We start from the raw sequence: 25,110 nt of genomic DNA, 5'->3' as shown, positions 1-25,110 counted from the left end.
TTCTTTTCCTGTGCACAGTGATGGGTTTTTTCACCCTTTGATAAATTCATTTCAGTGGTGGTGGAGTTTTTTTGCCTATGATAAGTAATGAAGCAGTATTGAATGTTTATCAAGTTTTGATTGTAGACTGCTGTTAATTTGAATTTTGAGTTTTTTTCTCCACCTTTTATGTGAAATGCTTATCGGGAGTGTTTAGCCCACCTCTGGCGAGTAATATATATAACTTCTGAATTTTTTGATTTAGTTATTACTCTGGTATTTTTCTTATGACTAAACATTATGCCAGGTGTACACCTGGCAGGGCCTCCGCGTGTGCGGATTGCTGGACTTGATGGATCGAAGGTCTGATCCGGAGATGGCGCTTCTTATGTACCTCTTGATCCCTTTTTAAAGATGGGCGTAACATTGGCTATCTTCCAATCCTCCGGAATCACACCTGTTTGCAGGGATAGATTACAAACTTGCTGTAGTAGTTCCGCTATTTCCTCCTTTAGTTCTTTTAGTACCCTAGAGAAGATTCCGTCCGGGCCCGGTGATTTGTCAGTTTTTAATTTTTCTATCTGCATGTGTATGTCTTCAAGGCTTACTTCTATGAATGTTAATTTTTCTGCTTGGTCTCCTTTGAAGATTTGTTCAGGTTCCGGTATGTTGGATATGTCCTCTTTTGTAAATACTGACAAAAAGAACATGTTTAGTCTTTCCGCCACTTCTTTCTCCTCCTTCACCACTCCCTTCCTATCTCCGTCATCCAGAGGTCCCACCTCCTCCCTTGCTGGCTGCTTCCCTTTAACATATCTGAAGAACGGTTTGAAATTTTGTGCTTCCTTGGATAGCCTCTCTTCATATTCTCTTTTTGTTTTTCTAACCAAGAGGTGACATTCTTTTTGATACTTCCTGTGTTCTTTCCAGTTCTCCTCGGTTTTGCCCTTTTTCCATTTCTTGAATGAATTCTTCTTATCACCTATCGCTTTCCTCACTTCTTTAGTTATCCACGCCGGGTCTTTTGTTCGGCTCTTTTTGCACCCTTTTCTGAATCTGGGGATATACAAATTTTGCACTTCACTCACCGTGTCCTTGAATAAAGACCAGGCGTGCTCTACAGTTTGCCATTTCTTTGAGCTGTTCCTAAGTTTCTTCCTTACCATTACCCTCATCGCTTCGTAGTTTCCTTTCTTGAAGTTGAAAGTTGTCGCTGTGGTTCTCTTTCCCTTTTTCCTACTTCAACTTTGATATCTTTTGCCATCTTTTGCCATTACAGTGGTACCTTGGATTACGAGCATAATCCAAAATGCTCGTTTATCAAAGTGAGTTTCCCACCCCCGATAACCAGCATCGCTCCCCCCCACTCGCAAAGGACCTCTCGCTCCAACTGGCTCCCCCTGCGCGAACCGCCCTCCCCCCCCCCGGTCTGGCAACGGCATGCAGGCACAGATTGGCACAGATCGTGCTGGGGCCTAAAAGATCTTCCGGCTTCTGCCTGCCTTGAGCATGCATCTGCGCATGCTCAAGGCAGGCAGAAGCCGGAAGATCTTATAGGCACCGGCACAATCTGTGCCTGCGTGCCGGTGCCAGACCGGGGGGGGATAAGTTTAAGTTGTTCGGGCGGGGGGATGCCGGTTGGAGCGAGGGGGCCTTTGCGAGCGGGGGGGGGGAGCGATGCCGGTTATTGGGGGGGTGCTCGCAAATCGAGTCATCACTCGGTTTGTGAGTCAAAAGTTTGCTGAGTGTTTTGCTCGTCTTGCAAAACACTCGCAAACCGGGTTACTCGCAAACCGAGGTTTGACTGTACTTTCTTTATGGACTATAAGCCTCACTGTTTTCATAGATTTACTTCTGTATATTTTTTGTGCACTAGGTTAGGGTCTAATAAATTGATATTTTTATTCTAATCTCCATTATTTTTCCAGCATGGGTTTTATATATCTGTCCAGAGACTATTTACAAATTACACAATCCGAGGGACCCTTTATATCTCTTCTGTGCCTTAGGAGAGAATTTTGGAGAAGGCTTTGATTTTGTAGCCACAGACACCAAAAATAGTTTGTGTACTTGCTCCTGGGTATCTTCAGGTCCACTTCAATGGGGGAATGACCACAGAAATCCCCTGGGGGAGGGATTGAAATCGCATCATTTTAAAAAAATGTTTATCGTCCCAATTTTTATGGTCAGTGTTGCCCTCTGACCCCAGCTAGGCCCATGTTCTATTTGTCAGTCTTTGACAAGACAACAGAAAGGTTCAAAAGTCAGTAGGAATCACAGATGCAAGATCATTCGGGGAAAATAATTTTGTCTAAAGACTGGGGCCCTAATGCACAAAAGCTTTCCGTTGCAGTAAGACTCGTTAAAGGAGTCATAGTGCTGTGGAATGCTCTCCTCCCGATGCACAAAAGGGTTTTCCGTGGCTTTAACTGATATTCGTAGCAGCCACCGAGAAACCTATGCAAATAATTGCAAGGAGCTCATTAGTATTTAAATGAGCTGTCCTGTGATGCACAAAAGGGACCCCCCTCCTTTTTATGGGGTAAAAATTTATTGTGTGATGCACACAACATATGCAGGACAGCTGTGCCCATGTGCATTGGGGAGTTAAATAAGAAAAGCCAGCAAGCCCTGTTTTCCCTGGAGCCCCTGATCAACTGAGCCGCAGGTGCTCTGGAGCCACGTGCATGCTCAGAGGCCTTCCAGACGTAGCCTCGAGCTCAGGGAAGAATAGGAGAAGAGGTTTGTGTGGGGGCAGGGCTGAAGTGAAATGGGAAGGGCTGGGGGCATAACAAGGTGGGGGCCACTTGTCCTCTTTTTTACCTTAAAAATATGGTAACCCTAGTGCTGCTGGATTCCATTCTAACTGCCTATGCTGAAACTGGCTAGTTTGTTGGTGGTCTGGGGGGCAGAATTAGGGTAGAGCAGAAGCGTAGCCTAGGTTGGGGTGATCTTCAGTTTGCCAATCAGCTAAGTAGCTGCTTAAACTTAGGATGGCAAAATAGCTGTCTTAATACAGTGAGTTAACTGGGCACCAATTTGAATATTGGCTAGTGCCAGGTCCAATTTGAATATTGGCTAGTGCCAGGTTAACTTCCAGGTTGGCAGTGATGCTTAGATATTCAATGGTGGTGAAAGGTCACTTGAACACATAAAGTCAGAGGCGTGAAGAAAGTACAAGAGTTTTAGTTACAGCATGCCGGACTCTTGTGCAGTGAGCAGCCTGCTTACAAGAGTGCCAAAACCAGGAAGTGCAAGCACTTTTATACCCTTTTAACTAGACATATGCAAACTAATACATGCAAAATCTACAACTTCTCATTTGTTACTTCTATAACTTTTCTACAATTATTATTGGTCCTAAGCCAGCACTTGTGATAGGTTCAGGGGTACAACTTATAGTCCTATAGGAAGCTAGTTCATTTACCTGCTTATCTAAGCCTTGCAGTTCTAACTGTTACATGTTCAGGAGAGCAGGGTACATCATGGCAGATGATGTACCCTGACATCATCAAAGGCAGATGATGTCAGCCGATTGTACACTGTTTCCAGCTATGTAGGCCAGAGCAGTATTTCAAACAACAGTTAACCATTTCATGACCCTACAGTGGGAGCTGCATATGCCCTGGCACCGAGTAGCCTATAGCTAGAAGTGGCTTACCAGCTGCTTACACTGCTAGCTGAATATTGATCCCTAAGCTCTTTACCTAGATTCCTAATAATGCTAGAAGTTACTCTGAGCATTATGACAGTACAATGGTTAGCAGTTCACCTAGACTAGCCTGTGTCCAGCTGGGTTCAAAAATATCAAGTTGCAAGGCTTCATGTCAAACTTGGCCTACTTGACTGGCAGTTTACATAGATGGTGGCAGCACATACATTTAGGTTCCTGCTTCCCTCTGGGTCCCCTTAAATTGATTGCGCCCCTAGCTTTTATACCTCCTAGTTACTGCTCTTTTGCTTCCACCCTACCCATGTCACTTCCTCCTTAGGCAGGACTGTAGATCTTAAGGTGGTTCTGGCACCTTAAGGGGAAGGGCAGGATCCTATACTGCCCTCCAGTGGCAAAAGAAAGAAAATGGCAAAACTCACATATGGAAAGGCGAGTTAAAAATCTTGTATGGATCCTTTCCTTGGACTCTGTTCTTTGGACTTCTTAATTCCCTTTCTCCTGCATCCCTCCTCCTACGACCTTATTTTCACTTAGCCTTTTGAAGTAGGATCAAAGATTTGGTATATACGAAATAGATACACACAAATTTCTAACAAACTTTATTTATAGAAATGGAGTCATGGTTCCTGGATTCAGTCTATGCTCGTTACAGATGTCATTCACTTCCATTTGATATCTTTTTGTACAGACCCATTTAGAAGATGGAGAGCAGCTGAGACTCAAGTCCCACAAAATAACAGAAAGGTTCCTGTGATCACTGAACTAAGTAAGTCATTCTTTTTCATTGATGTGCTTTTTCAGGGCTGTCCTTCAATAGGCATCACCTACAGCGCCATAGTTCAGGGAGTATTAAACTCACTGAAAATAAAAAGAGCTGGTGTGAAAATTGCTCCATTATTGCCCTCCAGGCTCTCTAAACCAGTGGTTCTCAACCCTGTCCTGGGAACCCCCCAGCCAGTCGGGTTTTCAAGATATCCCTAATAAATATGCATGAGAGAGATTTGCATACCTGTCACTTCCATTATATGCAAATCTCTCTCATGCATATTTATTAGGGATATCTTGAAAACCCGACTGGAAACATATTTATTAGGGATACCTTGAAAACCTGAATGGCTGGGGGGTCCCCAGGACAGGGTTGAGAACCACTGTTCTAAACCAATGACCAGCTCTCTTCCATACTGATTTTGTGGTTCTCCTGGATTAGTTAGTGGCTGTGGGAGCTGTTGCAAGTGCTCATGCAGCTTTCTTTTCCAATCTTGTCCCAGGGATAAGGTAACCAGGTGTCCGGATTTCCCCAGCCATGTCCTCCTTTTCGAGGACATGTCCGGGAGTCTGGATGACTTTTCAAAACCCAGCACTTTGTCCGGGTTTTGAAAAGCTTCCTGTCAAAATCACGTTGGGAAGGGGCATCCGTGCTTGCGCAGATGTAATGCGGTGATGTCACGCTCACATGGGCATGTGACATCATTGCATCATATCTGCGCATGCGCGGATGCCATCCAGGGTGTGACACAGATAAAAACTGGGCGGGCCTGGGGGTGTGGCCATGGGTCCAGATTTTCTTTTTGGAAAATCTGGTAACCCTACCAAGGAGACACCTGAGCGCAATAAGAAGGTGCTTTCATTGAGCCCATTCATTTCATTTCATGAGTGAAAAAAGTACATTCAAAGTTGATTTAATATGCATACACCAACAAATTAATGCATATACAGTCAATTACTGTATTTTCACGCATATAACGTGCGCGTTATACACGATTTTACAAACCGTGCATAACCATGCGCGTTATACGTGTGAGCACGTTTTACAATTTTTTTTTTACATTCTGATCCGGCATTCCCCCTGCGAACCAGCATCCTCCCCCCCCGCTCACATCACCCCCCCCTCCCCCGCGATCCTACATCCCCCCCAGCACCGCAAATACAACTCTTACCCGATTGGGCACCGGCACCAGCACCAATGCACAGCATGTACCAGTGCCCGAAGATCCTCCCTCATTGGTTTGGGCTGGGCTGGGCTGGGCTGGGCCGGGCAGTGCGAGAGAGATTCTTCTTCTTCCTCTGCCGGGCTGGACTAGGCTTTGAGCATTTGCACATGCTCAAAGCCTAGTCCAGCCCGGCAGAGGAAGAAGGAGGATCTCTCTCGCACCGCCCGGCCCAGCCCAGCCCAAATCAACGAGGGAGGATCTTCGGGCACTGGCACATGCTGTGCATTGGTGCTGGTGCCGGTGCCCAATCGGGTAAGAGTTGTATTTGCGGTGCTGGGGGAGATGTAGGATCGCGGGGGAGAATGCCGGTTCGGAGTAGGCGGGAGGAGGTTTTAGTATGCGCGGTATAAGCGTGTGCGCGCTATATTAACATTTTATTACATAAATTTGTGTTCCCCGCGCGCTATACCCGTGTGCGCGTTTTACATGGGTGCGTGTTATCTATGTGAAAATACGGTACTATTACTACTTAGCATTTCTATAGCACTACCAGGCATATGCTGCGCTGTACACCAAAACATGGAAGAGACGGTCTCTGCTCGAAAGAGCTTACAAACTAATTATGACAGACAAACTGGACAAAAAGGGGAATTTTCAGAGGGAATGCTAAGCCAGATATGGGTACTTAGCGGTGGGTTGGGGTGAGGAATTAAAAGCAGCTTCAAACACATGGGCTTTGAGCCTGGATTTGAATACTGCCAGAGACAGAGCTTGACGTACCGAGCCAAGCAGTTTGTTCCAGGCATACAGTGCAGCAAAGTAGAAGGGATGGAGTCTAGAGTAGGCCACAGACGAGAAGGATACAGATAAGGAGAGATTCACCCAATTAGGGTTCATAGTCATTCGCGCGCCGATATTGCAGCACAGAGAATTCAGCGCAAGACCCCAGCGCGCCGCTGAAAAAATTACTTGTAAAGAGCTCCGATGCGGGGTGTGAGTGGGGAACTCCCCCCAGTTTACTTAATACTCTTTGCGCTGCTGTTGGGGGGGATGGGGGGTTGGAACCCTCCATTATTGAGTAAAATTAACTTTTTCCCGATTTTTTTAAGAAAAAGTTAAGTTTTCTCTATAATGTGGGGGGTTGTACCCCCCCACCCCCCCAACAGCAGCGCAAAGAGTATGAAGTAAAGTGGGGGGGGGGGGTTCCCCCACACACACATTGTCGGCGCGCTGAAGTCTCATGCATTTTTGTCCCGTCACCCCCAATTAGTGACGTTCCCGGGAAGGAGTATATGGAGAGATGAGAGAGGAGAGATACTACGGAGCTGCAGAGTGAATACACTTGTAGGTCAGTAGGAGGAGTCTGAACTCTATGCGGAAACAGATAGGGAGCCAATGAAGTGACGAGGAGAGGGGTAGTGTGGGCATAGTGACCTTAGCAGAATATGAAGCATGCATCCAGTGGCTTAGCGAGGGTGTGAGGTGTCCAGGGCGCTGGTGCCCCTCCCCCGCCCTCTTCTCTGCCCCCTACCTCCACACGCTCCTTCCCTGTACCCTCCTGCCACACAAGCGTTGCTTCCCTTTCCTTGTACCTCTGTAATGTTCCCGGCGTGAGCAGCAACCTGTACTTGTGTCTTTTCTGGCCTAACCAGCTTTATGGCACCACAACGCACCCCTCCCCACACTTTAGCTGCGACATAAAGCATATTGTGGCAGGAAACATCAACACTGTAGGGTTACCAAGACATCCGGATTTACCCGAATATGTCCTCTTTTTAGAGGGCATGTCCAGGTGCCTGGACGGCTTTTCAAAATCCGGCACTTTGTCTGGGATTTGAACAGCAAATTTCGTCGGGAGGAGCATCCGTGCAACGCAGTGACATCATCATGTCGCATCTGCGTATGTGCGGATGCCCTCCCGACTGAGACGAGCGGGCTGAGGGGTATGGGGCTAGGGGGCAAAGCTGGGGCATGGTGTGGGCATAATGGGGTGGGGATGGGTGGAACTGAGTGGGCCTGGGGCTGGGTCTAGGGGTCCAGATATTAAGTCTGGTAAACCTATCTCACTGTGACGCAATAGGGTTGCCATATGGCTCCAGAAAAAAAGAGGACAGATTGAAATATCTGGATTTTACTTTCATTGAAAGCAATAATAATAATAATAATTTTGTTTTTATATACTGCCTAACCAAAAAATGGTTCTAGGCAGTTTACGACAAATAAGCACAAGTCATACAGTGGAGAGTAATTTTAAAAGGAAAAAAACAATTCAAAACAAAATACAATAAATTAGAATTGGTCCTACAGTAAAAAATATGATTTAAAAGAAAAATGCAATTTAAAAGAATGGTTTCTAAGCAGATTACAACAAATAAGAACCAACCATACAATAAAAATACAATTTAAAAGAAGATACATTGCATGACGGAAGCATAGAATTATTAAACGAAACAACCAATTAGGATACAAATAGAAGTAAGGAGGATGGATAAAGAGACATTCGGGTTTTATTTCCATTGAAAAAGCAATGGAAGTAAAACCTGGATGTCTCAATCCGTCCTCCTTTTTCTGGAGCCATATGGTAACCCTAAGTGCAGGCGCCATGAGGAAAATAGCAGGCTGCCCAAAACTGCAGTCATTGAGATTGCCTTACCATCCAGCTACCCATCATCCTTGAGCCTGTACTGGCACCCTCAGTGGCAGCAAGTTAGTTCTAAGAGGGAGGAGACCTTTTCACTTCCTCTAGTTTAGAACATATCTCCCAGTGAAGTGTGATATTTATAGTCCCTGATTCAGCCCATTGAAATCAAATACTGCCTTTATTTAGGCACCTAAGCAAAATAACAAATGCCATTTAAAATGGAAAAAAAAACAGTGCAGTTAAAGCTACCAGCACCTAAATAATATGTGCCAGAATTGCGCCTACAATGGCACTTTAGGCCACTGAACGCCATTATGTGCGTGGCTAATGCCAGAAATGGCATTAGGCGGCCTACTTATGCATGATTCACAGCATAGGTAAACCCTGGCCTACATTTCTGGTGCTTATCTTTCACACAGGCACAATTCTCTATAGGGCGCCATCGTTTGATTGATACGCGATCGGTGGCAACTTTTTAGGCAGCCACCAATATCGGTGCCCTATAGAGAGTCCAGACCTTTGAAAATACCCTGTCAGCAGACAAGTTTCCAAAGGAAAGAACTTTGTACTAGAAATGGTTGGATTGAAATGTAAACATGGGGTACTTTTAGTAAGAAGGATGGATTGGAATATATTTGTATCCTCTCTGTTGTACGGCGGAAGAATGGAGGGGTTAGTAGTCATTCTGAACTTCTTCAGACACATACCAAGTTCTTGAATAATGTGGTGTCACCTTTTCACCTGAATGAGGAAATAATGCTTCCTATCTTCTCTCCTAAGCAAGAGTGGCCTAGTGGTAGAGCTGCTGCCTCTGCACCCAGAGGTTGTAGGATTGAATCCTAGAGCTACTCCTTGTGACCCTGGACATGTCACTTAATCCTCCATTGCCCCAGGTACAAAATAAGTACCTATATATGTATATGTAAACCACTTTGAATGTGGTTGTGTCATTATAAAAAAGACTGTATACAAGATCCAATCCCTTTCCCTATACTCTTGACCAGGGTTGCCCAATTCCAGTCCTCGAGATTTACTGGCAGGCCAGGTTTTCAGGATATCCACAATGAACATGCATGAGAGAGATTTGCATACCAAGAAGACAGAGCAGGCAAATCTCTCTCATGCATATTCATTGTGGATATCCTGAAAACCTGGCCTGCCAGTAGATCTCGAGGACTGGAATTGGGTAGCCCTGTTCGTGACTATAAATGGGTTCCACCTCCTGTTTAAAAGGAATGGAATTGTTTAGACAGCTGACTCAAGTTTTTATTGTCTCATTCAGTCCTAGTAGAATTGCTATTCTAGTTGCAAAAAGAATAATATGGAGTTCTGCTATGAGCAAGCAGATGGTCCTTTCAACTCCAAAGTCAAGTCACATCAAATTAGAGCTATTGCAGTGTCTGTAGCCCTCTTAACACCTGTCTCACTCAAACCAGCCACATAATCCTCTCTTCATACTTTAGCTACATATTATTGTTGGATCATGCTTTAACACATGCTGCGCCTTCAGTCAAGCAGCGCTGGTCAGTCTTTCTGTCTGTCTATGCTGACAACTCTAGCAATTGACTATATGGACTACACAAAAGACAAAGACAATTATGGTTTGTGGTTTATTTAATTTGATATACCACCCATAATAATAATAAAAAAGAAACATCTAAGCAGTTTATAATAAAGCAGTAATACATAAAAGGAAATTGAAACGCCAGTAATTTTCTATAAAGTAGACAATGACAAGGTGAAGATAGGATTAGATCTGTGACACTATGCCCCACTCATAAATCTATATGGGGTGAAGTCAGGAAAAGTCAAACTAAAGAGATGTGTCTTTCATGCTGACCTATATTTAAAATATGAAGATTTGCTACATACTGTAGTTCTCTAGGTAAAGAGTTCCAGAGTGAAGGAGTCAGAAAGAAAAAGGTAGATTTCCTAGTTGATTCCTAGCTGAGCAGTTTTTATGGGAGGAAGGACTAATTGTCTATCATAAAGAGCCCGCAAAGTTCTTCATTGAAAACATATCTATTTCAACTAGCTTTAGATGAATATAAAACCGAGCTTATTTAATATTATGGTGAGTAAATAGATGTGAAATCTTTCTAGTCTACCTAGCAAATAGATTTGATTCCTTTCCTGCCTTATTGTTTTTATTTTATAATAATATTGTAAACCGAATTGAACCCCAATATTTGGGGATGATCCGGTATATAAACTCAAGGATTGGATTAGTTATAATTGAAGAACGGTAACAAGGAATACCTGTATATAATGCTTTTATGTGGCAGTGGTAGTATTTTAAAATGTATACAGTACTGTATTGGATTCTTTAAGTCTCATTATCATCATCAAGTCTTCTTGGAAGAAGAGAGCGCTGGTTTCAAAGTTGGTGGCCGAAATATAAACAACCTGGGCTGTGCAGATGATACCATGCTCATCGCCAGTAGCAAAGAAGACATGCTGTATCTACTGAGAAAAATCAAAGCCAAAAGTCTTAATATGGGATTAGAACTGAACATAAACAACACGAAGATCGTGACAACAGAAAATGATGTTTTGAGCTTGAAGGCAATAGAATAGAAGTTGTAAAGGATTTCAATCTCATGGGCTCTTTTGTAAACAAAGAAGCAACTAGCAGGGAAGAATATTCTGCAGAATATCAATTGGTTGCTCTTCAATTAAGGTTCTCGACAAAGAATTCAAAGGCGAGGAAATAAAACTCCAAACAAAGATCAGACTTGTCCACGCACTCATTTTCTCAGTGGTCAATTGTGGATGCGAAAGCTGGACACTGCAGAAACAAGACAGAAAGAAGGTTGACTCATTTGAGCTTTGGTGCTGGAGAAGGATTTTATGTATGCCGTGGACTGCCAGAAGAACTAACAAATTGATTCTGGAAGAGATTAAACCAGCTATTTCACTCGAAGCCCAAATGATGAAGTTACGACTGTCATATTTTGGTCACACTGTCAGAAAAGAAATATTATTGGAGAAGGACATCAGGTTTGGGAAGATTGAAAGAACCAGGCGAAGAAGGAGACCTGCAATCAGATGGTCGGACATGAAAACAATCATGGGGATGATGCTGGAGAACCTTACCAGATTACCACAAAACTCAATTATTTTTAGATCTGTAATTCATCAAGTCACTAGGACTCGAACACGAGTCGATGGCACCTAATACTCTATTGGAAGTCAGTGTCGGAGGGCAAGTAAGAGTTTGATATGGTTAAATCTTGTAGCACAGCAAAGAATTCTTACAGCGATGTTCTGAACAGTCTGGATAAGTTTGAGAGGGCAGACAGGCACAAATAGTATTATAGTAATCCAGTCATGAGTCTACTAAGGCATACAGAAGACTCACTGTAGATGCATCATCTAGATAAGGACAACTGCTCTAAATTGACAGAGAGCAAAAAATGATGTCTTTACTACAGAGATTTGCATTTAAAATGTAAGCTGCCAATCAAGAAAAACACCAAGGTATTTAAAATGATCACCTAAAGCCCCTACTTTGATTCAGTTTAGGAAAGGTTTGAAAACAGCCTTATTTGTATGTCAATTAACAAAGTTATAAATTTGTTTGAGATGGGATTTATCGCGTGCCTTTCTTTGAAAGCTGTTTGATCTGCTTTTCTTGTTATGCAGTTTGTTTTAAATATATTTGATTTTATGCATGGGGTTTTGTTTTTTTTACCTCTCTCTCTTTTTCTAGCATTTGCCAGAGAGGTGTTGTTTGATGCTGGTATTTTAATGTATGTTTTATATTTCATTGAATTTTATTTGACTATGTACAGTGTGTAATTTTGGAACCCGCTTAGCATTGTTGGATTTGCAGGATATAAATATTTTAAATAAATAATAGGTTTTCCATTCATCTTTGGGCAAAGAGAAAGATGGGAAGAACTTCCTGTGATCCAAGAAGCTATAGTTTGATCGTGATTAAGAACCAATCTACTGGTGTTAAGCCAAGCAAATACTAAATCAAGACAGGATTGTAGGGGTGAAACATCAGGAGATACAGAACCTGTATACAGAATCAAAAGAATGTTGTCTACATAGTATGAGCAGCCCTAAGCCTGGGAGGCACCAACTGCTTGTTGACAGAAAAAGTATTGTTGCTGAAATGTAACAGCTGTTTTCCATAGACAGCTGGATTGATAAAACACATTACATTATCCAGTATTTCTAGCCTGCCCACACAGTTCATGGCAGTTTACAAAAGAAGAAGCTAGATACAATCTTGCAGGAATTACAAATTCATAAAACAAGAATTAAAAATATGTCATTTATTTGTTTAATTCATTTTCTATCCTGTTTTCCCCATTTACTTTTGTAAAATCCAGACCCATGGCCCTGCCTGCAGGCCTGCCCAGTTTCACCCAGCCCCGCCCTGTTCTGCCTAAGCCCCGCCCCATTACATCCCAGCCCAGCCCTCCATCAACCTGTTCTCATGGTCGGAGCCATGTAGATAATACATGTTTCTTAAACATTAGCCAAATGCGAACAAGAAAGGGATTTAGGGGTACTGATAGACAGAACCCTAAAGCCTTCGGCTCAATGTGCGGCAGCGGCGAAGAAAGCTAACAGGATGTTGGGCATGATTAAGAAGGGGATCACGAGTAGATCGGAAGAGGTCATAATGCCACTTTACAGAGCAATGGTCAGACCTCACTTGGAATATGTGTCCAACACTGGTCTCCATACCTTAAGAAGGATATGACTCTGCTGGAGAGGGTGCAGAGGTGAGCCACGAAACTAGTCAAAGGTATGGAGAATTTGAGCTACAAAGAACGCCTCAGAAAACTGGGACTATTCACCCTCGAGAAGAGAAGATTGCGAGGGGATATGATAGAGACTTTTAAAATATTAAAAGGATTTGATAAAATAGACCAGGAAACAGCATTACTAACATTTTCGGAGGTAACACGGACGCGGGGGTCATAGCCTGAAACTGAGTGGCAGCAGGTTTAGGACAAATGTTAGGAAGTTCTGTTTCTCACAGCGAGTGGTTGGCGCGTGGAATGCTCTCCCAGAGGAGGTTGTGGCAGAGACCAGTGTTCCAAGTTTCAAGCGCAAGTTGGATGCACACCTTCTTGAAAATCATATTGAGGGATACGGGAAATTCGGATCTCCAAAAAGGAGTACTTAAATGGGCCGCCGCGTGCGCGGATCGCCGGACAGGATGGACCTCGGTCTGATCCGGTGAAGGCATTTCTTATGTTCTTATGTTATGTTCTAACAATGTGAGTCAACTGCAGAATGGAAAAAAGTATTATAAATTGCTATCTTAGAAACATGTTATGGTAGAGTACTTCATAACTTAGGTGCCTGATTTGAAAACTTTGCTGGAAAAAAAAACTTTTTGGGTTTGACATCTTACATAGTATATGTTAAAAGCAAGAAGATGGGAAAAGAATCAGTTGGACTGCTAGAAGACCCGAGGGGTAAAAGGGATGCTCAGAGAAGACAAGTTGGGCATCAGAATCAGAGCTAAGTGCTGTTGTATAAAGAGCGCTTGGCATGGAGCACCATTTACAGAATACAAATTTTGAGTAGATTTTATGGCATCTACATTTGGGTTACCGATCATACGAGTGGGGTTGGAACTGTGCACATCAACCAGAGATAGCTCAAACAAGTAAATCTTTATTAAGATATTAATATAACAGTCTCTGTCATGTATTCACGACACACAGTGAATATTGTGTTTCCCCACATATAGGCCGCCCCCTTGTATAGGCCGCAAAAAAGGCCTAAACAAGCTAAAAAAAACTGGTAGATAAGTCGCCCCATTTTTGTAGCCGCGGCTTACCTACTAGTAACTGGGCGGCCTATACTACATTTAAAAATCATCCCCCGCCCTCCCTCCCCTTCTTACTTCCCTCACTGGCGGCAGCCTCGGTGAATAGCGCTACCAGCGTTGAAGAGCAGGAGCCATGTTTGCGGCTGCAGGCCGGCCATACGTTGTGTCCTTTATCACCTTGCTGTCAGTTCTCGCGGGACTTGGAGTGGAGTATATATCACCGAGGAAGAAAGATAAAGTGGGAGTCCCACATAATAAGCCCTATGAGCCAATAGCAGGATTTTAAAATAAAAGCAGTATCCCACTGGCAACCAGTGAGATTTATATAAAAGAGGAGATACATTCTCATAGTTGGACACATTGCATAATATATGGATAACCATATTCTGAACAGTCTGTAAATGGCAGAGATTAGAATATCAAAGCTCACAGTGCACTAAATTACAGTAGTCCAATCACAAAAATACAAGAACATGTACAAGTTTAAATTGAGTGTGTGCATCAAAATAATGTTTAATGAATCAGATGCACTTCAAAGAGTAAAAGCAAGATTTAACTGTTCCAGAATGTGCAAACCAAAACCTAACTGTGATTTGAATGTAAGATAGAATCTGCTTCTGAAAGACCCTGCTCAGTAGGGAGATACAGCTGGCCTAAATATTTGTTCTGTAGTCCATAGGACAGAAGATTTCAAAGAATTAAGTGAACATTCATTATTAGTGAGCCAGATGTCTACTGCTTCCAGTCAAGAGTGTGTGGGGCATAAACTAGGGAAAAAGAAATAAACAAAATATCATCTGAATAATAATAAACACTAATGCCATAATTCTGCACTAAAGTTGGGAATTACTAGTGAGATAATTAAATTTGCTGATGACACAAAGTTGTTCAAATTTTGTTAAGTCACAAGTGGACCTTGTGAAACTTGGAGACTGGGCATCAAAATGGCAAATATGTTTAATGTGAGCAGATGCAAAGTGATGCATGTGGGAAAGAGGTACCTGAACTATAGCTACGTGACGCAGGGTTCCATCTAAATATAGAAACATAGAAAATGACGGCAGAAAAGGGCCATAGCCCATCAAGTCTGCCCACTCTAATGACCCACTCCCTCGACTTTACCCCCTTAGAGATCCCACATGCTTATCCCATTTACTTTTAAAATCTGGCACGCTGCTGGCCACAATCACCTGCAGTGGAAGTTCGTTCCAATGATCAACCACCCTTTCGGTGAAGAAATACTTCCTGGTGTCACCATGAAATTTCCCTCCTCTGATTTTTAGCGGATGCCCTCTTGTGGCCGAGGGTCCTTTAAGAAAGAAGATATCATCTTCCACCTCGATACGGCCTGTGATATATTTAAATGTCTCAATCATGTCTCCTCTCTCTCTACGTTCCTCGAGTGAGTATAGCTGCAATTTATTCAGCATTTCCTCATACGGGAGATCCCTAAGCCCCGAGACCATCCTGGTGGCCATTCTTTGAACCGACTCGACTCTCAGCACATCTTTTTGGTAATGTGGCCTCCAGAATTGTACACAATATTCCAGGTGAGGTCTCACCATGGATCTGTACAACGGCATGATGACTTCGGGCTTCCGGCTGACAAAGCTTCTGTGGATACAACCCATCATTTGTCTAGCCTTGGATGAAGCCTTCTCCACCTGATTGGCAGTTTTCATGTCTTCACTGATTATCACTCCTAAATCCCGTTCTGCTACAGTCTTGGCTAAGGTCTCACCATTTAGTGTGTAAGTTCTGCACAGATTTCTGCTGCCAAGGTGCATGACCTTACATTTTTTTGCATTGAAGCCGAGCTGCCAAGTCGAGGACCAATGTTCCAGTAGAAGTAGGTCTTGCGTCATACTGTTGGGCAAGGTGCTTTTACCTACTATGTTGCAGAATTTGGTGTCATCGGCGAACAATGTTATTTTACCTTTAAGCCCCTGAATTAGGTCACTTGCAAATATGTTGAATAGGATCGGACCTAATGTTTTGGAGAGGGTACCGTTTACCACCACCCTCTGAAGTCTACCGCTTAGCCAATCATTGACCCATGCAGTTAAAGTTTCTCCCAGTCCCATTGATTTCATCTTGCTCAATAACCTGCGGTTTAGGACGCTATCAAAAGCTTTACTGAAGTCCAAGTACACGACGTCTAGGGACTCCCCCACATCCAGCTTCCTTGTCACCCAGTCAAAGAAGCTAATTAGATTGAATTGGCAGAACCTACCCGTGGTGAATCCATGTTGGTGGAGATCGCGTAGATTCTTCTCGTCCAGGACTGTATCTAGTTTACTTTTAATTAGTGTTTCCGTTAGTTTACTCACTACGGATGTGAGACTCACCGGTCTGTAATTTGCAGCCTCCGTCCTGCAGCCATTTTTGTGAAGAGGGTTGACATTAGCTGTTTTCCAGTCCAAGGGGACTCTTCCCGTGTTCAGGGAAAGATTGAAGAGTGCTGATAACGGTTCTGCCAGAACATCACACAACTCTCTAAGCACTCTGGGGTGTAGATTGGCCAGACCCATAGCTTTGTTCACTTTGAGTCTTGATAGTTCTCAGTAGACGCTGCTGGGTGTAAACTTGAAATTCCAAAACGGGTCTTCCGTGCATTGTCTTGCTTGCAACTGTGGACCGGACCCCGGCGCCTCGCAGGTAAAGACCAAGCAGAAGTATTAATTTAGCAGTTCAGCTTTATTGGAATCCGATTCTACATAATTCTCGTCTGGTATCCCATCCGTGTTTCTTCTTCTATCGCTAATATATCTGAAAAAGGATTTATCCCCTTCTTAATGTTCTTTGCTAGATTCTCTTCTATTCGAAGCTTGGCCTCTCTGACTGCCATTTTGACAGCTTTAGACTTGGCCAGATAGTCTTTTTTTGCCTCCCCTTTTCCTGATTGTTTGTAGGAAATAAATGCCTTTTTCTTTTCCTTAACGAGGTCCAAGATCTCCGCAGTGAACCACTGGGGACTATTGTTTCTCCGTCGTTTGCTTACTATTTTTATATAACGGTTTGTTGCTTCATGCAAGGTAAATTTCAGGGTTGACCACATAGTTTCTACATTATCGGTTTCAACTTGGTCTTGTAGCGCCCGATGGACGAATTCACCCATGCGCTTGAAGTCAGTGCCCCGAAAGTTGAGGACCTTTGTTGTCATGTTTGATGTAGTGAAACCTTTCCTGAGGTTGAACCATACCATGTTGTGGTCGCTGGAGGCTAGCGCATCACCTACTGAAACTTCCGAGACGCTGTCCCCATTTGTGAGTACCAGGTCAAGCATAGCCTGGTCCCTAGATGTCATTGTTGAGGATACGCTGAAACTCTCAGATCAATGTGCGGCGGCGGCTAAGAAAGCAAATCGAATGTTAGGAATTATCAGGAAAAGAATGGAAAACAAAGATGAAAATGTTTTAATGCCCTTGTATAGCTCTATGGTACGGCTGCACCTTGAATACTGTGTGTAATTCTTGTTGCCGTATTTGAAAAAAGATATAGCAGTATTAGAAAAGGTACAAAGAAGGGAAACAAAAATGATAAAATGGATGAGACAATTTCCCTATGAGGAAAGGCTAAAGCAGCTAAGGCTCTTTGGTTTGGAGAAGAGATGGTTCAGGGGTGATATGATAGAGGTCTATAAAATAGTGGAGCGGAAAGGGTAGATGTGAATTGTTTACTCTTTCCAAAAATACTAGGGCTAGGGTGCATGCTGTGAAGCTAAGTAGTAGATTTAAAAAAAAAAACTGGAGAAAATATTTCTTCACACATTGTGCAATTAAACTCTGGAATTCATTGCTGAAGAATGTGGTGAAATCAGTTAACTTAGCAGGGATTACAAAAAGGTTGGCTAATTTCCTAAAAGAGAAGTTCATGGGCCATTATTGGGGCAATTCACTGCTCATTCCTAGAATAAGCAGCATAACATCTATTTTACTACATGGGATCTAGCTAGGTACTTGGGACCTGGGTTAGCCACTGTTGGAAACAGGATATGGGGCTTGATGCACCTTTGGTCGGTCCCTTTATGGCAATTCTTATGTTCTTAAGGGAAGAGAGGGGCTAGAAAATATTAAATAGTACAGGTTAGAGAATAGATCTTGTCAAATAACCTAGATAAAGATGAAAGAGCTTCTGAAAAAGGACTGTCATGCAAACATGAAACAAATCAGTCAAGTGCCCGACCAGAAAGACCAATCACTAATAATCTGTGAATAAGAATGGTTTACCACATCAAAAGTGGAAGAGAATTCAAGAAAAAAAACTATCAACACAGCTCGGCCCACATCTAAATGACTATGGGGCCCATAATCAAAACTTAAATATGTGTAAAAACCCACTTGGATAATCTAAAAGACAGGCCGATAATCAAAACGGCTTTTTGGATGTATCCAGGGACAGTTTAGGCCTCCTGATATTTTACCGGTGAAGACTTTGGGCTATTAGCGCCTTTTGTCCAAATCGGACTTAGATGTTTCTTTTGATTATGGACCTCTATGCAACCCTATCACTAATGCCTGAATTGCAGTTTCTATACTATGTCCATGCTGGGATTCCAGTTGCCATGGAACATTAATCTTAGTGACAAAGTCAGTAACTGGGTGAACACAACTTTTTCTAATAGCTTGCAGGATCAGAAAGATCTAAGTCTTGTTTCTTCAAGATAGGTTTCCCAATGGCCTGTTTTAGCAGGCCTGGAAAACAGTTGGTCAAAAACAAATTTAAGGCACTGAATAGCGCCTCGCCTGAGGTGTATCACAAAAGCTGGCCCTGATGCAGGTGTCATGCCGAAACATAGCTTATGTTGGGTCCTTCATTAAAGATCTGTTGCTATCCTATTCTTGGAGGCCTTTGGTGCATTTCTCTGCTTGCAGTGATGAATTAATGATGGCACTCAGGCAGTTGATAATAACCCCCTCTTCTACGAAACTGCGCTAGCTGAATGGCCCGCGCTGCTCCCAATGCTCATAGGAACTCTTTGAGCGACAGGAGCAGAACGGGCCATTCAGCTAGCACAGTTTCGTAGAAGAGGGGATAAGTGTAATCACACCCAGAAGTAAGGAGATGGAGCTAGAATGTTCCTAAGTAGCAGAGGTATAGAGAAAAATCTAAGACTGTTTCCTCTAGCTACTGGTGATTTTTCAAGTATGATCTTAAGATTACCCTATCTATCCCCTTCCAGCCTAGCCATGTAATAAACTTCTTGTGTAGAAGAAGTAAGGAGACCCTCATTCAGTGCACACACAAAGGAAAAACAGATACAGAACTGAATTATAGTGAAATCACCAAGAAAATGGTCTGCGGCAGCCAAAGAATGCAAAGTCTAGGGTAAAGTTTCATTTTCTTTCAAATTAAAAAAAAATGGGTACAATTTATCTTTTAGAGGATGCATCAAACATCCAGTTTATTGAACGTTTTGGTGAGCATAACTGGAAGATCTCTGAAAAAACACCTTACATGACAACCTCATTTGCCACTGGAGCAGTCTTTTCTGGTGGTTTTCTGGATGCCCTCATGAGCTCTGTAAGTATTTTAGACTTTGTAAAAACTATACAAGACAACCTACCGCATGCAAAACATATTAAAACATACTGGGCCTGATACTGAGATCACGGGAAGGAGGTCGGCTAACTCCAGTGGTTGTCGCTGAGCCTGGATATTCAATGCCAGGCTGTTTCCGGTGACTGGCATTAAATATCCGGTCTATTTTTGGCCGGCTCCAACTTAGCGCTGGCCGTTTAAGTTATAGTGGCCAAATGTAGACCAGCTATTTGGTTGTCCTGATTTGGCCACTAAATTTGGCCAGTCAGCATTTAAAATCAGCGGCTATCGCACGATATAGCCAGCTAAACATTAATATTCAGCAGAGATAGTTGACTATCCCCCACTGAATATTAGCACTTAGTTGGCCAAATGCTATTTAACCAGATAGGAGCTGTTCATGGCCAGTTAAATAGCAATGAATATTGAGTGGAGTGGTAATAGTGCCCTATATATGACGGTCCTTTTACAAAGACTAAGCTACACTAACATGTTAACATGCATTAATGCACATTAACATGTGTTATGATATTTTGGTTTTGTATTTGCCTTTTATTGATGTAATATTTTTGTTTACTATTACTGTTACTATTTAACATTTCTATAGAGCTGAAAGGTATATGCAGTCTGTACATTTAACTTTCAACAGACGGTCCCTGTTCAGAAGAGCTTACAATCTAATTTGGACAGACAGATAGGACATCTCAGGGTTGGGAAGATTCTGGTAGAGGAACTGATACAATGAGTATAGGTATCTGACAGCAGTAAGTGGGAGTTAAGAGTTGAAAGCAGTTTTTTTTTAAATGGGCTTTTAGCTTGGATTTGAATACTTCTAGAGATGGAGCATGATATATTGATTCAGGCAGCCCATTCCAGATATATGGCATGGCAAGAAGGAAGGGACGGAGTCTGGAATTAGCAGTGGAGGAGAAGGGTAGAGATAAGAGGGACTTACCCGATGAATGGAGTTCATGGAGAGAAGCATAGTGGGGAGATAAGTGAGAAGAGAGGGGGGGGGGGGCAACAGAGTGAATGCACTTGTCAGTAAGAGGAGTTTGAACTGCTTTTGGAAACGGATGGGGAACCAATGAAGTGACTTGAGAGGGATAATGTGAGACTAGTTGCTCTCACGGAATATGAGTCGTGCAGCAGTATTCTGAACAGACTGAAGGGATGAGAGATGGGTGCGCTGGAGACCTAAGAAAAGTATGTTGCAGTAGTCTAAGCGTGAGGTGATGAGAGCATGGATAAGAATTTTGGTAGAGTGCTCAGAAAGAAGAGGTCAGATTTTAGTAATATTATAGAGGAGGAAGTGACAGGTTTTAGCGGTATGCTGAATCTGAGCAGAGAAGGAGAGAGAAGAGTCAAAAATCACCCCGAGATTGCAAGCTGACGAGACAGGGAGAAGAAGAGTGTTATCCTCAGAAATAGAGAATGGCGAGAGGGGGAGGTGAGTTTAGGTGGAAAGATAAGGAGTTCAGTTTTAGCCATATTCAGTTTGAGATGGCGGTGAGACATCCAAGCGGCAATGTCAGACAGGCAGGCTGAGATTCGGGTCTGAATTTCTAAACTAAACCTTAAGTTTATATACCGCATCCTCTCCATAATTATAGAGCTCGGCATGGTTTACAAGAACTTAAAATAAGAAGGAATAGAATAAAAGGGGTAGGAGGTTGAGTGCAAGGGGAAAAGAGCATTACAATTTTGTGAAAAGCCAAGTTTTCAGGTGCTTACGGAATAGTTGGAAGGAGGCCAGGTTCCGTAGCGGAACAGTAAGATTATTCCAAAGTCCTGTGATTCTGAAGAGGAGAGATTTTCCTAGTTTTCTCACATAGAGAATACCTTGTAGCGAGGGGAAGGAAAGTTTTTGGGTGGGCCTGGCAGTGTCAGGACTAGAAGAGTTACAAGAGAGTGGAATTAGGGGAGGGAGGATGCCGTGAAGGATCTTAAAGACCAGGCAAATGCATTTGAAGTGGACCCTGCAAATTACTGGGAGCCAGTGCAGTTTGGCCAGAAGAGGGGAGACATGATCAAATTTGCGTTTTCCAAAGATTAACTTGGCCGCAGTGTTCTGGATTAGTCTTTGAAGACTTTTTTTCAGTTAGACTAAGATAGATGGCATTACAGTAGTCTAGTCTGGAGAGGATGATAGATTGAACAAAGGACGGCAAAATGTTGTTGGCGGAAGAAGGATCTTACTTTCCTCAACATGTGGTGTGGAGAGGTAGATCTGGGAGTTACCGGCATAGAGGTGATATTGAAAACCTTAGAAGGAGATCAGTGTACCGAGAGAATGGGTATATATGGAGAAGAGGAAAGAGCCCAGGATGGAGCCTTGAGGTACACTGATAGACAATGGGATGGCAGTGAAGGAGGATCTACCATAACATACATTGAAAGTACGATGGGAGAAATAGGAAGAAAACCAGGAGAGAACAGAAGCCTGGAATCCCAGTGAGGACAACGTGAGGTCAGGAGGAGGTAGTGATCAACAGTGTTGAAGGCAGCAGACAGATTGAGAAGGATGAGGATAGAGTATAAGCCATTGGATTTGGCTAGGAACAGGTTGTTAGAGATTTTAGCAATGGCAGTTTCTATAAAATGGAGAGGGCGAAAACCCGACTGAAGTGAATCAAGAATGTCATGAGAAGAAAGGAAGTCCAAGCAATGGCGGTGAACAGCACATTTGAGTAGTTTGGATAGGAAGGGGAGGAAGGAGATGGGGTAATAGTTTATATTGTAAACCGCTTAATACCTGGTTGTCAATAGCAGTATATCAAATGAATAAATCCAATCCAATAGTTTAGCATATATTAAATATTGCAAGCTCCCATTATATTCAGTGGGGTTTATTTACTAATAATCTGGCCGATATTTAAATGGTCCTTTCACAAAGACTAAGCTGCACTAACATGTTAATATGCATTAATGCGCATTAACGTGTTAAGATCTTTTGGTTTTGTATTTGTCTTTTACTGATGTAATATTTTTGTTTATATTATAAACCACTTAATACCTTGTTGTCAATAGCGATATATCAAATTAATAAATCCAATCTAATAGTTTAGTATATATTAAATAATGCAAGCTCCCATTATTTTCAGTGGGTCTATTTACTAATAATCTGGCTGATATTCAACTGGTGGCAGTCAGTGTTTTTTAAAACGCTTACCATCCCCAGTTAGATTAGCCCCCAGTCTGGGTACTGGCACCGAATATCTGAGTCTAACAGGAAGAGCTCAAGCCAGTGGAGCTTATGTGAGACCCAGCCCAATATCCAGCCGGGACCTACATAACTTTTCCTTTTAGTTCCCTGATCCCCTGAAAAAGCCCCCCTCCTTTCTTGTCTTTTCCTCCCAGCCCACAAGTCACAAACCTCCCTCCCACCCCTCTCTAGGAACAACTCCCTGACCCCTCCCCCCATCTAAGTAGGCATATCAGGCCTACCTGATATCCCCAGTGGTCCAGTGGGGTTGATGAGAGCAGGAGTGATGACCACCCTTTCCTCTTGAGGCTTCTAAGAGAACATGACTGCCATGATCTCTCAAAGCAGCTTGAGGTACTTGTGTCTCAGCACCATTTCACCCAGCCAAGTGAATTACTTAAGACAGGTGCATGAATGACTACCCTCTGTAATACCTAAATATCTCAACTGTTCTACTTAAGAAATTCAAATAAGCACAGTTGGCCTAATTCTATATGGTGCTCAAACTTGCATGTGGAAATTTGGCCACGTGCCCAATTTCCACACACAATTTAATTGAATAATGAACCAAGTAGCGCAGATAATAAGGCGCTAATAATTATTGATGATAATTGGCATTAATTGAAATTCACGCTCATCTTTAGGCGCTGGGATCCACGCGTAAATTTCACACGCAGATCTGAAAAGGGGGGCATGGTTGGATTGGAGTTGTTCCTGGCATTTACGTGCACTTTTATAAAATAAAGGAGATCCGGGTTTATTTTAGGTACAAGAATTTGCACCAGTGCTAAACGCTATTCTATAAACAGGACCCCCATGCCGAACTCCATTTATAGAATACCATTTAGCACAAAGTTTGGTGATTTTTCTGTGCCATGTACTGTATAGAAAATTTTGGCCAGTATGCATAGCTACCCTTTTGATGTCAGAGTACAGAAATATAAGTGTGTATAATTGTGTAGCCTTGCTTTCATTATGGCATAGTGAGAGGAACTAAGAAACCAGGAGCAAATTGTTGTAGTTTTAAGTAAAGGCTGAAAGGTTGTTCTAAGCCCTTTGATGCTGAAAGCTCAACAGTGATCTTTAAAGGTGCCCTCAGCTGAATGTTAACGTGAAGACCTTCTTGAGCTCATTAATTTCCAAGTAAACTGTACAGCTCATTCTTAGTTTAAAAGCCTAGGGTTACTACAACAGAAATGCTGTTTAATCTGACAAGAGGGCTAATACATTCCTAAGAGGATTTGTCTTTAGCTGTGATCTGATAGCTATATTTCCTCTCGCGGTTGTCTTTAAAGTTTGTTTGTAGAGTTGCAGACACTGAAGCCCATACACTCACAATTCTTCCCCCGTTGCCGTGTCTTCTTTTCCAGACATACTTTAATTACCAGATTCTGGCGTTGTTCCAGACGCTAGTGACAGGGGGAACCACCCCAGAACTGGAGGAGCAGCTGGCAGACGACAAGAAGTTAAAGCACTCGGGCGATGCAGGGTTTGCAGCCTCCAGAGATAGATGCCGGCTAGGCCTGTTACCGATAACCCAAAGACTGCTCAAACATCTCCCACTGGCAAGTCACACGTTCACACTGTTTCTGTGCTCCGCATTCCTAGCTTGGTTGTGACGACTACCCACAAATGACAAGAACAGCCTCATCCGCCATGCCCAGTCAGTTCCACTCAGCCCAGACCTCAATGTTTTCCATGTAGGCATGATGGCACACCGACAAATCCGCGCACGACAACTGCACCTCGACAATTCTGCCCCGTCAATTGCGCCCTGTGAAATGCAAAAGGTATACATACATTGAAGGCCCTGATTTGCTCAGACTCCTCAGACCCCATCCCTTGGGAGGGGCTTGAGGCGCCTGAGGTGCCAGAGCCTTCCAGGTATCCAGTTATGTAAAGGGTTCCAATAATCATCATGTAACTCTTACCCTAATACTAGATAGGAAGTGAATCTTTTAAGTGTAGTGGGGGGCCCCCACCCCCCTCAAAAAAGAGGGTTACTTTTGTAACCCTCAAAAAGACAAAATAATATCCAATTGTTGGAGCGCATTTGACGGGTCACCTTCCATTCAGAGCGCACATTTGTCATGCACACAATTGTCGGGGCGCAATTGTTGTGTGGGTATTTGACGGGTCACCAGCCATGATATATCAATATTTATATTGACTATGCATATATTATGTATAATGAATATGCATAACCATTCACACTTGGAGTACAGCCAATCAGTGCTTGTGTAGTGTTCTTATATATATATATATATATATATATATATATATATATAAATACCACAAGTCCAACTTCACAATGCTTAAAAACAGTTGTATTACTTA

General features: G+C 42.8%; 1 long non-coding RNA gene across 1 annotated transcript; it reads left to right on the top strand.

The window, feature by feature from the left end:
• Window positions 1-4,335: 4,335 nt before the first annotated feature.
• Window positions 4,336-24,332, top strand: LOC117363161. The gene is made up of 3 exons (XR_004539988.1): window positions 4,336-4,418; window positions 19,411-19,550; window positions 24,144-24,332. It is a non-coding gene; the product is annotated as an uncharacterized LOC117363161 (long non-coding RNA).
• The last annotated feature ends 778 nt before the right edge of the window (window positions 24,333-25,110 follow it).

Source organism: Geotrypetes seraphini, chromosome 6, assembly GCF_902459505.1.
Source record: "Geotrypetes seraphini chromosome 6, aGeoSer1.1, whole genome shotgun sequence".
Classification (NCBI taxonomy): domain Eukaryota; kingdom Metazoa; phylum Chordata; class Amphibia; order Gymnophiona; family Dermophiidae; genus Geotrypetes; species Geotrypetes seraphini.
Note: the sequence above shows the minus strand (reverse complement) of the source record. Positions and strands in the feature narration are given on the sequence as shown.